The 14,090-nt window shown below is 38.2% G+C and overlaps 1 protein-coding gene across 8 annotated transcripts in view; it reads left to right on the top strand.

Moving 5' to 3' along the window:
• The window catches only part of SIN3A (SIN3 transcription regulator family member A), an 81,880-nt gene that overhangs the window by 8,822 nt on the left and 58,968 nt on the right, over positions 1-14,090 (top strand). The window lies entirely within an intron of this gene.

Below are 14,090 nucleotides of genomic sequence, written 5' to 3'. Positions count from 1 at the left end.
TTAAATCTTCTTTCCCTTCACATGGGTTTATGTTTCTGCTAACAAATGAGTAGTAGCAGTAATAGCTTGGGGTTTTTATCTTTTTTTGATTGTTGTTGTTACAGTTTAAGTAAATAATGCTGGATATTTGTTTTTTATTGAAGGTAAGGTCAAATAATGAAACCCATCTAATGCAGCATGCTTGGGTAGTCTGTGAATCGGGGTTTTGCCATTATTAAATTACATTATTTCCAAATATTTTGAGAAATTTTATTTTCCTGACATTTATAATAAAATTTTTAATTGATTCAGAGAGAGGGAGAAAGAGATAGAAACATCAATGATAAGAGAGAATCATTGATTGGTTGCCTCCTGCACACCCCACTGGGGATCAAGCCCGTAACCTGGGCATGTGCTTTTAGTCGGAATTGAAACTGGGACCCTTCAGTCTGCAGGCTGACGCTCTATCCACTGAGCGAAACCAGCTAGGCCCCCTACCCCTTTTTTCATATTTCCTCTTGGATATCTACTAGGCATCTTTGACTTTTCTCTTTCTGTCTTTTTTATGTGGTCAGTTGACAAACCTTATTTGCTCTATATTCAAAATACTATCCAGAATTTGACCACTCCTTCTATGCCCTAACTATAGCAGTGACTAATACCTCTAGGTTGGATTATTTTGTAGCACCTTAACTGTTCTCTGCTTTGTTATTGCCTCTCTTCAGTCTATTTTTAAAATTTTTATTTTTCAATCACAGTTTACAGTCAATACTATTTTCTTCAGTTTGTTAACACAGCAATCCAAGTGATTCTTTTAAAAAATTTTTTTTTTGGTTTGGTTTTTTTTTTAGAGAGAGAGAAAGGGAGAGGGATAGAGAGAGATAGAAACACCGATGAGAGAGAAACATTATCGATTGGCTGCCTCCTGCACACCCCATATTGGGGTTCGAGCCTGCAACCCAGGCATGTGCCCTGACTGGGTATCCAACCAGTGATCTCTTTGGTTCCTGGGTTGACACTCAACTGTTGAGCCACACAGACTGGGCCCAAGTGATTCTTATAAAACCTAAATCAGACCGTGTGACTTTCCTGCTATAAATTCTCCAGTGGCTTCCCATTTCAGTCTGAGTCTTAAGTCAGAGTCCTTATTATGACTTAATGAGAACAAACATATATGTTCCCTTCCTATTACCCCCAACCCCATTACCTCTCTGATATCATTTTTTACTAGTCTCTCTCCCATTCTGCTGGAGCTACACAGTCTTTTTGTTATTCTTGGAAAATATCAAGCAAGTGTACATCAGGGTCATTGCATTTGCTGGCCCCACTAAATGCTTCCCCCACTGATTCCCACATGGCTAGCTCCTTAACTGCCTTTATTCAGGTTACCTTATCAGTGAGGTGTTCTTTGGTCACTCTTACATAATGTTTCAAAATCCTTCTGTGTTTTTCTTCTTCACACTTGTCATTGTCCAATATTCCAAATGCGTTTTTTATTGTCTTATTTATTGTCTGTTTCTCTCACTAAAATGTAAACTTCATGAGGGAAGAAGTTTTTTTTTGTTTACTGCTATGGCTCCAGCTTTTGGAACAATGCCTGACCCCATAGTATGTGCTCAATAAATATTATAGTATGCATGAAAGATTGGTTTCCACCACAGACAAGGCAGTATGCAGAGCACAGTGGAGGATGTAAAGATGGTGAAAGGTATGTGTATGTACCCATGTCTGTGTAGGGGCAAAAATATAACTAATAGGATAAAGGCAGTATGAAATGAGTGACACATCTGCCTGGCCTCTTAAGAACCTTCTTAAGTCCTGTTTTTTATAATGCTTTTTTTTATAGCTTTAGCCAGTATATTTTCTGTTACACTTAGTCTTTTATGTCATTCTCAATTAATTTATAGAAACCTTGTCACACAAACTAAATGTTAATGTCTTTGAGAATAGGAATACACTATGATTTGCTTCTTTTATAATCCCTTATGATTGTCACTTAAATATTTTTTAACTTTACATTTTGAAATAATTTTAGACTTCAAAAAAAGTTGCAAAGATAATACAAAGAATTTCTATGTAACCTTCACCCAGATTTCTCAAATGCATCTTACAAAACTGTAGTATACTGATCTAAATCAGGAAGTTAACCTTGATACAATTAGTACCTTTTAAATTGAGCTAAATAGTTTTCTGTTCATTTTCTACCTATAATATCAGTGTCAGTTGGACCCAGTTTTAGTTTTGAGTTTCTTTTTGAGCAGTACTACTTTTTTTTATTGAAGGTATTTAAAAGAACAAAGAGAAAATTGACTTTTTTTTTAATGTAAAAACTCATTTTAGTTATCATTTATACATCTGAGCTATATTATGGGATCTTAATGATCTTAGTTTTCCTATATCTTAACATTTTGGTATATCATCATTTCTCATCATTATTCCCAACTATGCTAAAAAGACTAAAATAATAAGAAAAATGGAAGAATGATAGAATTGCCTATAAGGATGATACAGTAGTAAAATAAATCATAACTATTATACCTCAGTTTTCTTACTGCTTTTTACCCAAAGCATTACAGCATCTTTCAAGAAAGTATAAAAGAAGTTGGGGTGTAACATCTTAAACATTATATAGGATGTTAACCTTTGGGGAATCTGGTGAAGGGTATATGATAATTCTTATTACTACTGTAACTTTTTAAAGCTTTCGTTGAACATAATTGATAATCCATAATTTTTCATTTTCCTCCTATAATGGCAAAGAGAGAAAAACTAACAGGAAGACATTTCACAATTATTAGAGGAACTAATAGACACTACAGACTGTAATGATGATGATAGAGTGATTGTATAAGCTAAGTCACAGACTGAGTCTTTAGATAAGGATATCTGAGATTAATTTCCTCAAACTGAAGAATTTATGAGTCAACAATATATTTCTGAGAAGAAAAAAAAGAAGAATGGCGTCTTCATATTTCTTCATGAATGACTCATCTAGGTAGTCATTCAACAGGAAGAACTTCAGAATGCAGTATTTTCAACAAAAAGCAAAACCATTTCAATTTGTTAAAAGGATTGCAATAGTATTCTTTCATCTTTTAAGGTGTTTGTGTACCAAAACTTAACTTGGTATGGTTTTAAGTGGACGTAGGTGTGTGTACAGAGGTCATTGGAAGGGAACATGACGTAGAAATGAAAAAAAAAAATCATTGGATTGATTGTTTGAATTGGTATTGTCTAAAACAGAACGCTTGCAGTGTGAAGATGATGATTGTCCTCATTTTAACCAAATTAAGAACCGAGTTTTTAATATATTTTTTTTGATTGATGCAAAGGCAAAGGAAAAAAAATAGTCCCAAAAGTGATGGTAAGCTAGAACTTTATACTTTCAACAATAAAGAATTACTTAAATTAAAAAAAGAAGAGATGTTCTTTTAGAGATGTTCTGAAATTTGGAATAAAAATTTACAGAATGGCATCACAGTTGATGACTAGTCAGTTGCATTTTAATGGATATTGCCTATTTGGGGTGTTTATATCTTCAAAACCAGGAGAACATGGAATAAGAATTTGCTGTTTAAATTCTTACTAAATTTTTGTGGGTTTTTTATTATTAATTTTAGAGAGAGAAGAAGGGGGGACGGAGGGAGGAGGAGCTAGAGATAGACATTGATTTGTTGTTCCACTCATTTGTTCATTCATTGGTTGATTCTTGTATGTGTCCTGACCTGGAATCAACTGGCAACTTTGGCGTAGTGGGACAATGCTCTAACCAAATGAGCTACCTGGCCAGGGCTTACTAAAGTTTAATGAAATTTTTTCACCCAAATGGTAAGTGAGAATGATGTTTTTAACCTGTCATAAAGAAAGCAGTGATATCTTTTGCACAACCAAGATGGTTGTCCTCAGCCATCTTGGTAAAAATTTTCACACCGCGGTATTAAATAATCCCACCAAAGCTCACAAAAGGTATATGCCAAGGAGTTATCATTATATTAGATGAGGTTTCTCAACCTTGGCACTATTAATACTTTGGGCTGAATAATTTTTATTTATTTATTTTATTTTTTTACAGAGAGGAAGGGAGAGGTATAGAGAGTTAGAAACATTGATGAGAGAGAAACATCGATCAGCTGCCTCCTGCACACCTCCTACTGGGAATATGCCTGCAACCAAGGTACATGCCCTTGACCAGACTCGAACCTGGGACCTTTCAGTCCGCAGGCTGATGCTCTATCCACTGAGCCAAACCAGTCAGGGCAGGCTGAATAATTCTTTATAGGGAGCTGTCATCTGAGTTGTAGGATGTTGGCAAATCCCTGGTCTTTATTCATGAAATGCCAGTAGCACCCCTCTTTCCCCAAATGTGACAACCAAAAATGTCTTCTTACATTGCCAAGTGTGCCTTGGAGCAGAAATCTCCCCTGGTTGAGGACCATTTCATTAGAAGGATATAAAACTGAGTTCAGGGCAAGCCTGGGTGTTAGGTCTTATGGTGTTTTAAGAAGAATGGGTTACTTTTGTTTTAGCATGGGAAATGTAGATATACTGCCCTTTTTATTTATTCTGGAATACTTTTCATATTCTAGCAGAGTTAAATCCAGAAGTGAAGTTTTAGATAGGTTTTGAAGTAGACTGTGATGGGCAGTTGCACTGGGTTGAAGTAATTATATTCACTTAATGCTTTGATAAAATGTCCTTAGCTTTTGAAGGGAAACTTTTCTTTTCTTTTTTTCAAGCATGTTTATTGAAGAAAACCCATCAGGACACATTTTATGTGATGCTGATCACAAATAAGAGAGAATAATTTCAGAGGAATTTTTTACTATATAAATAAAGGAACTCAAAAATACATCTAATTCAGGTTGATTTCGGTACAAAATTAAGAGGCACTAAAGGGTCAACTATTGTCTCCATTTAAGCCAATTTATGAAATTTAATCTAAATGAGAAGATGAGATTCTTTTTTTAACTTGTTAAGTAATTCTTTATTGTTGAAAGTATTACATATGTCCCCTTTGCCCCCCATTGACCCCTTCCATCCATCGTCCGCCCCCCGCCCTCACCACCCCATTGTGTCTGTGGGTTATGCCTATATGCATATAAGGTCTTTGGCTGATTACCTCCCACCCCCCACTCCCCCATCTTCCCTCCGAGATTCTGCACTCTGTTCCCTGTTTCCATGTCTCTGGATCCACTCTGTTCATCAGTTTATTTTGTTACTTAGATTCCACATGTGAGTGAGATCATGTGATGTTTTTCTCTGGCTGACTTATTGCACTTAGCACAATACTCTCCAGTTCCCTCCATGCTGTCTCAAAGGGTAAGAGATTCTTCTTTTTTACTGCTGCATAGTATTCCATGGTATAAATGTACCACAGCTTTTTTATCCACTCATCTACTGATGGGCACTTGGGCTGTTTCCAGATCTTAGCTATTGTAAATTGTGCTGCTATGAACATGGTACACACATTCTTTCTGATTGGTGTTTTGGGTTTCTTAGGATATAGTCCTAGAAGTGAGATCACTGGGTCAAAATGCAGTTCCATATTTAATTTTTTTGAGGAAACCATACTGTTTCCCATGATGGCTGCATCAGTCTGCATTCCCACCAGCAATGTACTAGGGTTCCCTTTTCTTCACATCCTCGCCAGCTTGTCATTTGTTGATTTGTTGATGGTAGCCATTCTGACAGGTGTGAGGTGATACCTCATTGTCGTTTTAATTTGCATCTCTCTGATGATCAGTGACTTTGAGCATTTTTTTTCATGTCTCTTGGCCAGAAAAGATAAAATTCTTTAAAGTTGGATTTTTCCATTTGGATTTTAAGGATCATGGAAAAATATCTGTGTTTCTAGGAGGGAGACACTTTATTGTGGTTAAAGACATTGTAGGTTGTAGAACTAGAAAATCAGTTTTTATTTTTCTTATTCTGAAAAAGTTAGCTTTTACCTCTTCCCTTCTAACATTTGACTGAAATCTGTCACATTTGCTTCCAAGTTCAACCCCATTCCAGACGTCTCCTCTGCAGTGTTAAGAATTACCCTTCTCTGCTTGCTTAACGTGGGCATTATGATTCTTTTGCATGATGACTTTGAAGCTGTTCCCACTTTATATTATCACATGTGGCAGGGTGATATATTATCACACTTGCCAGGTGATTTTTTAGTGTTCTGCTGACATTGTTGTTCACATAAATCTTTTTCACTAGTTTCCATCCCTCAAAATCACTCAAAGTGCTTTTTAAAAAAAATTGTCTTCATAGATGAGCTCTGATAACAGTGGAAGCTCCAAATCTGAAACAGTTGGAGATCACAGTGGCACATGAAAATCATTTCAGCTGACATTCAAATACTTTACAATCTGGAATTACACTGTACCTCTCTGTAAGCAGGATAGCAAGCAGAATACTATAGTCTTTCCGATATTTTTACTCCAGATTGGTTATGTATTCTAAGGAGAGTCTAGCCTCTTGCTCGTTTTTTATTATTTTTTTTAATTTTTAAATATTTAGCGTTGAAACTGTTACATTTGTCCTCTTTTTCCCCCCATTCACCCCTTCTACTCCACCCCCGTCCCTGCCCCAGGCCTTCACCACCCTGTTGTCTGTGTCCATGGGATATATATATCTCTCTATATATAAAAGGCTAATATGCCAAGTGTCGACCATCCAACCAGTCACTATGACGTGCACTGACCACCAGGGGGCAGACGCTCAACACAGGAGCCGCCGTGATGCGCAGAGAAATGGCACCGCAGACCTGGTGCCCACAAAGCAACACTTGGCTTCCCACAAGAGGGACAGGCCCCAACACCCCACCAAATCGCAGCCAACGTTGTCAAGACCCCATGGTGCAAAATGCGGCCCACAGCCCAGCCTGGAAACAGTGGCTGTGGGCACCAGGTAATGGTGTCATGTAGCAATGCCCAGCTTCCTCTCCCTAGCGACTAGCCTCCTTGCAGTTTCTTCAGTCCAGGAACAGACTTGCTTCATATTATAGCCAGGTGAAAACATTTTACACTTTAACCAAATGTCTGTGAAGCATTTTCCCGTGCCTCATCTCATTTGATCCTCATAGAAGTCATGGAGTAGGTAGATAGGAGACTTGGTGAAATCCTATCTTCTTTTCATTAGCCAGAAAATGGAGATTTAGAAAGTTTAGGAACTTGACCCGACTGAAAAGAAGTAAGAAATGGTGGACCTTGAAAATGACTTCAGGTTTTCTCACTGTGCAGAATATAGTCAAACACTGTTGCAGTTAAATATTTTACCCTTTGTTCTCCCTGCGTGAACTACAATAATCATCTGCTTTGTGTTGATATTTACTGCTGTGTTGCTGACAATTTCCTGAAAGAGAAGTTGGGGTGCTTCACTGGGCTGGAAAAAGTTTAGCTAAATCAGAAAGCAGGTCTGTTCTCTATCTATAAAAGGCTAAGTTCACTCGTGCATGCACGATACATATAAAGCTCTCACTGGTGCCATTGCATGCGTGTATTTCGATCTGTCATTGTCAATCGTGAATTTGGTTGACACTTCTATTATAGAGAAAGGGCGAATAGTGATATTAAACTACTACTTCTAATTAATTTCCTTTCAATGTGCATGAATTCGTGCACTGAAACCAGCAGATCGACATCCCCCAAGGGGTCCCGGATTGTGAGAGGGCGCAGGCCAGGCCGAGGGACCCCACCAGTGCACAAATCTGTGCACCTGGCCTCTAGTATGCATATAAGATCTTTGGTTAATCTCTTCCTGCTGTCCTCCCTCCCCATCCCTCTGAGATTCATCAGTCTGTTCCATGTTTCTATGCCTGTGGTTTCCACTCCTGCGTTGAGTGTCTTCCCCCTGGTGGTTAGTGTGTGTCATCGCTACCAGCTGGTTGGTCGCTTAGGCATACGCGCGCGCGCGCGCGCACACACACACACACACACACACACACAAGTGTTTTGGTTGATCACTTCCCAACCACCCACCCTACCCCGCCTTCCCTCTGAGGTTCTGCAGTCTGTTCTATGCTGTGTCTCTGGATCTATTTTGTTCATCAGTTTATTTTGTTCAGTAGTTTCTGCATATGAGTGAGATCATGTGATACTTGTCTTTCTCTGACTGGCTTATTTTGCTTAGCATAATACTACCCATGTGGTCTCAGAGGGTAAGAGATCCTTCTTTTTTACTGCTGCATAGTATTCTGTGGTATAATTGTACCACATCTTTTTTATCCACTCATCTGCTGGTGGGCATTTGGGCTGTTTCCATATCTTAGCTATTGTAAATTATGCTGTTATGAACATAGATGTGCATACATTCTTTCTGCTTGGTATTTTGGATTTCTTAGGATATATTACTAATAATATATCCCTATTTTAGCACACACATATATGCATACAATAAAATGACAGCAATTTATAAGCTATTGATTTTGCTGTATTGTCTCAGTTTGCCCAAAGTGATTATTCTTTGGAAGATAGAAGGCAAAATTGTCTGTAGATAACATAGCTTGAGTAAGCAGTATTTTTTTGACCACACGAGTTTAAAAGGCCCTTTTGAATAGCCTCTTTCTCCTTTAGCCAGCTATGTGACCTTAATTTCTTTTGATTGTCAGTTTCCCTCTAAATAGGAGGTTCTGGGTGTGCCCCATCCAACAGGACTGTTGTGAGGAGCACATCAACTGATTCGAGTCATGTCAGCATTGTTGTTTTGGGCAGAAAGTCTGTCCCGTTCAGTGCTAGAGTCCCAACACCAAGCACAGGGCCTGCATATGTAGACACTGGAATTATACAGGGTGGGGCGAAAAATAGGTTTACAGTTGTTTATATAGAAAATAATATAATAATTAATAAATAATATAAGAATAAGAATTAACTCCGTGTTTTATGTATTCACAACATAAACCTACTTTTTGCTCTACCCTGTATGTCGGATAGTTGAATTAGCAAAGATTGTAAATAACTATCACTATAAGTCTGTTGTTACTGTAATATTTTAATTTCATCCTCTTTACCACATGCCCAAATTCATCTCTAATTTTCAAGATATAACTAAACGTTCAGTGTTTCCCAATGTACACATTGCCACTCCTTTCCAAATTTATAGTACTTATTTGTACCATGCATAAACTGATTTGTATTGTTAGCTTTTTTGCCATTATTTAAAGAAAATTTTCAAATACACAGCAAATTGATAAGAATTTTATGGTGGCCGAAACCGGTTTGGCTCAGTGGATAGAGCGTCGGCCTGCGGACTGAAAGGTCCCAGGTTCGATTCCAGTCAAGGGCATGTACCTGGGTTGCGGACACATCCCCAGTGGGAGATGTGCAGGAGGCAGCTGATCGAGGTTTCTCTCTCATCGATGTTTCTAACTCTCTATCCCTCTCCCTTCCTCTCTGTAAGAAATCAATAAAATATATTTTAAAAAAAAAAAGAATTTTATAGTGGACACCCATGTAAGCTACCACCTAGATTTTACCATACCATTTTTACAGTATTTGCTTTATCATATATCCATCTGTCCATCCCTCCATCTATTAATTTAAACTAACTTATTGATGTCTTTGAAAGTAAATTTCATGCATTATTGTATGCTTTCACCTGAGTATGTGAGCATGCATATCTTTATGTAGAGTTCATTATTTATAGCTTTTTCCTTTTGATGCAGTATTTACATATAATGAAATGCACAGTTCTTAAGAGTACATTGTGTTGTGTTGAGATCACCCTGTATATATTCTGTAGCTTGTTCTTTTCACTAATAATATGTGTTAGAGTGCTTTCCTTGTAGATGAACCCTAATCTTTCTAATTGCTACATAGTTTTCCTAATATGGATGTATCAACTTTATTTAGCTACTAGAGGCCCAGTGCACTGGTAGGGTCCCTAGCAGCTGGCTGTTGGCCGGGGCCTCTCTCCTGCCCCTTGGTTGAACTCTCAGACAATTCCGATTGAGGGGACAATTTGCATACTATGCTTTTATTATATAGGAGGATTGATAGGCATTTGCATTTTTTCATACTTTACTGTAATAAATATACTTGGCATATGTGTAGGATAGAGACCTAGAAGTTGTATGGCTGGGTTAAAGGTTTGCACATTTTAAATTTAATTTACAAAATTTAATATATGCCTGCAAGCCAACAACCAAATTGTACCAATTAAAACTTCAGCAAATACCTACACACTCACCCACACTGAACATCATTATTCTCTTTAGCCAGTTCCTTTGGGGTATCATTTTGCTTTATATTTCTTTGATTACTAGTGAGGCTGTGTAGTGTATTCCCAACTAGTTTTTAAGCTTTTATAGGGCAAGAGCCAAGATCATCTACCACCTTCACATCTCCTCACTGAATATTTGCTAATTGAATGAATGAATGCTGCCAAAGCATTCCTGCTTTATTGGGTTGAGTCTGAAGAAGGATGAATGAGCTAATAAGTGTGTGAGAGGTTAAAGAAAGCTAAAGTTGCCCTAACTGGTTTGGCTCAGTGAATAAAGTGTCGGCCTGCCGACTGAAGGGTCCCAAGTTCATTTCCAGTCAAGGGCATGTACCTTGGTTGCGAACACATCCCCAGTAGGGGGTGTGCGGGCGGCAGCTGATCGATGTTTCTCTCTCTCTATCCCTCTCCTTTCCTCTCTGTAAAAAAAATCAATAAAATATATTTAAAAAAAGAAAAGAAAGCTAAAGTTGCTTTGAGCAAGTGTGCCTTGACTAAGTGAAAGGTGACTCTTCCTTCTTCATTTTATTTTTCTGTTATAGGTAGGTTAAAAATCCAGGCTCTGGAGGCAGATTTCATGGATTCATATCTCAGCTTTGCCTGTTAGCTGTGCAACCTTGGGCAGTTCACTTAATCTTTGTATTCCAGTTTCCTCATTTATAAACTAGAGAATAACAGAACCTTGTAATGGGATTAAATTAATATTTGGTAATTGTGTAGAATGGTGCTTGGCACTCTATATGCTAACTATTGTTATGTTAGCTATTATGTTACAGTGTTTGAGTGTGATGTGTTAGTACTTTGGGGAATGCAGACAAATTTGAAAAAGATGGATGCTACCTTGAAGAAGCTTATAGACTTGAGGCTTGTTTAGGTAATGGGAAGACATTTGACAGGACTAGACCATAGTGTGGAGACTGGAAAGAGATAATTAGTAATTAAATTACCCTCCAGTCAGTAAGGAAGAATTTTATAGGCAAAAGTAAGGAATTTGTATTGTTAAGTGATGGAAAGCAAGTGATGAATTTGCAACTGGATTGGACTTGCATTTGGGGGTTGACCAATTTGAAAACAGCCTAGAGCAGCCGTGGGCAAACTACGGCCCGCGGGCCGGATCCGGCCTGTTTGAAATGAATAAAACTAAAAAAAAAAGACTGTACCCTTTTATGTAATGATGTTTACTTTGAATTTATATTAGTTCACACAAACACTCCATCCATGCTTTTGTTCCGGCCCTCCGGTCCAGTTTAAGAACCTATTGTGGCCCTCGAGTCAAAAAGTTTGCCCACCCCTGGCCTAGAGAGTGGACTAGACTGGAGAGAGACTGGAGGGTGTTGGCAACAATTGAGATAAGGGATGATGAGGTCCTGAAATCAAGGAGTGGCTGTATGATTAGAAAAGAAGCAATTTAGCCCTGGCCGGTTTGGCTCAGTGGATAGAGCGTCGGCCTGCGGACTCAAGGGTCCCAGGTTCGATTCTGGTCAAGGGCATGTACCTTGGTTGCGGGCACATCCCCAGTGGGGAGTGTGCAGGAGGCAGCTGATCGATGTTTCTCTCTCATCGATGTTTCTAACTCTCTATCCCTCTCCCTTCCTCTCTGTAAAAAATCAATAAAATATATTTTTTTAAAAAAAGAAAAGAAGCAATTTATTTGAGAACCGTTCAGGAAATAGAATTAGGAGTGGTCATTATTAAAGGAGTGAAGTATGGTTCAGAGGAAGTACAGACTCCGGGCAGCCTCTTCAGTATTACGGAGATGGTCTGGAAGGCAAAACACTTTAGAGGTGAATAAAATTAAAATACTTTATAAAAATCACAATCTACTTATATAAAAACCGTGGGTGTAACATCACATCCAGAAGCGCGACCAAGCGGAAGGAAGTCAGTCCTGCAGGGGTCGTCTTGGAAACCACTGCGCCCTCCCCCAGCTGTTTCCCTGAGGGCGAGGTTTCAGGCAGGAACCCGCCCTCGGAGCAGAGCATGGAAGTACTGAGTCTGGCCTTCAAACCAGACCCCGACAGTAGGGAGGAGGCAGCCCCATTCCTCACAGAATCTGCTGTTGGATAGCTTGCTGTCAGTGGCCTGCCAGCCAGGAATCCCATTCACCTGCACCCCAGACCCTGACAGGAGGGAGGAGGGAGCCCCATTCCTCACGGAATCCACAGGTGGCCAGCTTGCTGTCAGGGGCCTGCCAGCTAGGAATCCTATTCACCTGCATATCTGTATAAAGTTTTAATACATTATATTAGAGGTCGTGGTGGTACTGTTTTACCCACAGTGTCTATAGGAATTGCTGCAAATTTACTTCTCAGTGGAAGCACCTTTCATTCCCAATATAAATTACCGATTCCATTAAATGAAACTTCAATTTCTAGACTCAATATAAAGAGTGAAGTTGCTAAAACTATTAAAAAGGCCCAACTTCTCATTATTGATGAATGCAGTCATGCTATAAGTGCCATTGACAGATTACTAAGAGAAATTTGAATGTTGTATTTGGTGGGAAAGCTCTCCTTCTTGGAGGAGATTTTCAACAATGTCTCAGTATTGTACCGCATGCTATGCGATCAGTCATAGTACAAATGAGTTTAAAGTACTACAATGTTTGGGGATGTTTCAGAAAGTTGTCTCTTACAACATATATGAGATCAGAGGATTCTGCTTATAGTGGATGGTTAGTAAAACTTGGAGATGGCAAACTTGATAGCAGTTTTCATTTAGGAATGGATATTATTGAAATTCCCTGTGAAATGATTTGTAATGGATCTATTATTGAAGCTACCTTTGGAAATACTATATCTATAGATAATATTAAGAATATATCTAAACGTGCAATTCTTTGTCCAAAAAATGAGCATGTTCAAAAATTAAATGAAGAAATTTTGGATATACTCGATGGAGATTTTCACACATATTTGAGTGATGATTCCATTGATTCAACAGATGATGCTGAAAAGGAAAATTTTCCCATCAAATTTCTTAATAGTATTACTCCTTCGGGAATGCCATGTCATAAATTAAAATTGAAAGTGGGTGCAATCATGCTGTTGAGAAATCTCAATAGTAAATGGGGGCTTTGTAAAATCAAAAGATTACGACCTAACATTATCGAAGCTGAAGTATTAACAGGATCTGCAGAGGGAGAGGTTGTTCTGATTCCAAGAATTAATTTGTCCCCATCTGACACTGGCCTCCCATTTAAATTGATTCGATGACGGTTTCCCGTGATGCCAGCATTTGTGATGACTGTTAATAAATCACAAGGACAAACTCTAGACAGAGTAGGCATATTCCTACCTGAACCCGTTTTTGCACATGGTCAGTTATATGTTGCTTTCTCTCGAGTTTGAAGAGCATGTGACGTTACAGTTAAAGTTCTAAATACTTCATCAAAAGGGAAATTAGTCAAGCACTCTGAAAATGTTTTCACTCTTAATGTGGTGTACAGGGAGATATTAGAATAAGTTTAATCACTTTATCAGTCATTGTTTGCATCACTGTTGTTTTTATATCATGTTTTTGTTGTTTTCATATCATGTTTTTGTCATTTTTATATCATGCTTCTGTTGTTATATCCTTTTGTTACTGTTTATTAATAAATTTATATATTATTTTCATATACATTTTACTAATTTCCTTTCATCTCTCACACTTCTATTATAGAGAAAGGGCAAATAGCAATATTAAAATATCTCCGCTAATTAATTCCCTACTAGTCATTCTATAAAAGAAATGACATTTTAAAAGCAAAAGGATAGGATATGATTTCAGAATAAAACATTTTATTTTTTTAGAGAGAGAGGAAGGGAGAGGGAGAGAAAGAGAAACATTCTCTGGTTGCCTCCCATACACTCCCGGACCTGGATCCAACCCAAAACCTGGGTATGTGCCCTGACCAGGAATCG

Source organism: Myotis lucifugus, unplaced genomic scaffold (genome assembly GCF_000147115.1).
Source record: "Myotis lucifugus unplaced genomic scaffold, Myoluc2.0 scaffold_41, whole genome shotgun sequence".
NCBI lineage: Eukaryota > Metazoa > Chordata > Mammalia > Chiroptera > Vespertilionidae > Myotis > Myotis lucifugus.
This window is presented reverse-complemented; position numbering and strand designations above follow the sequence as displayed.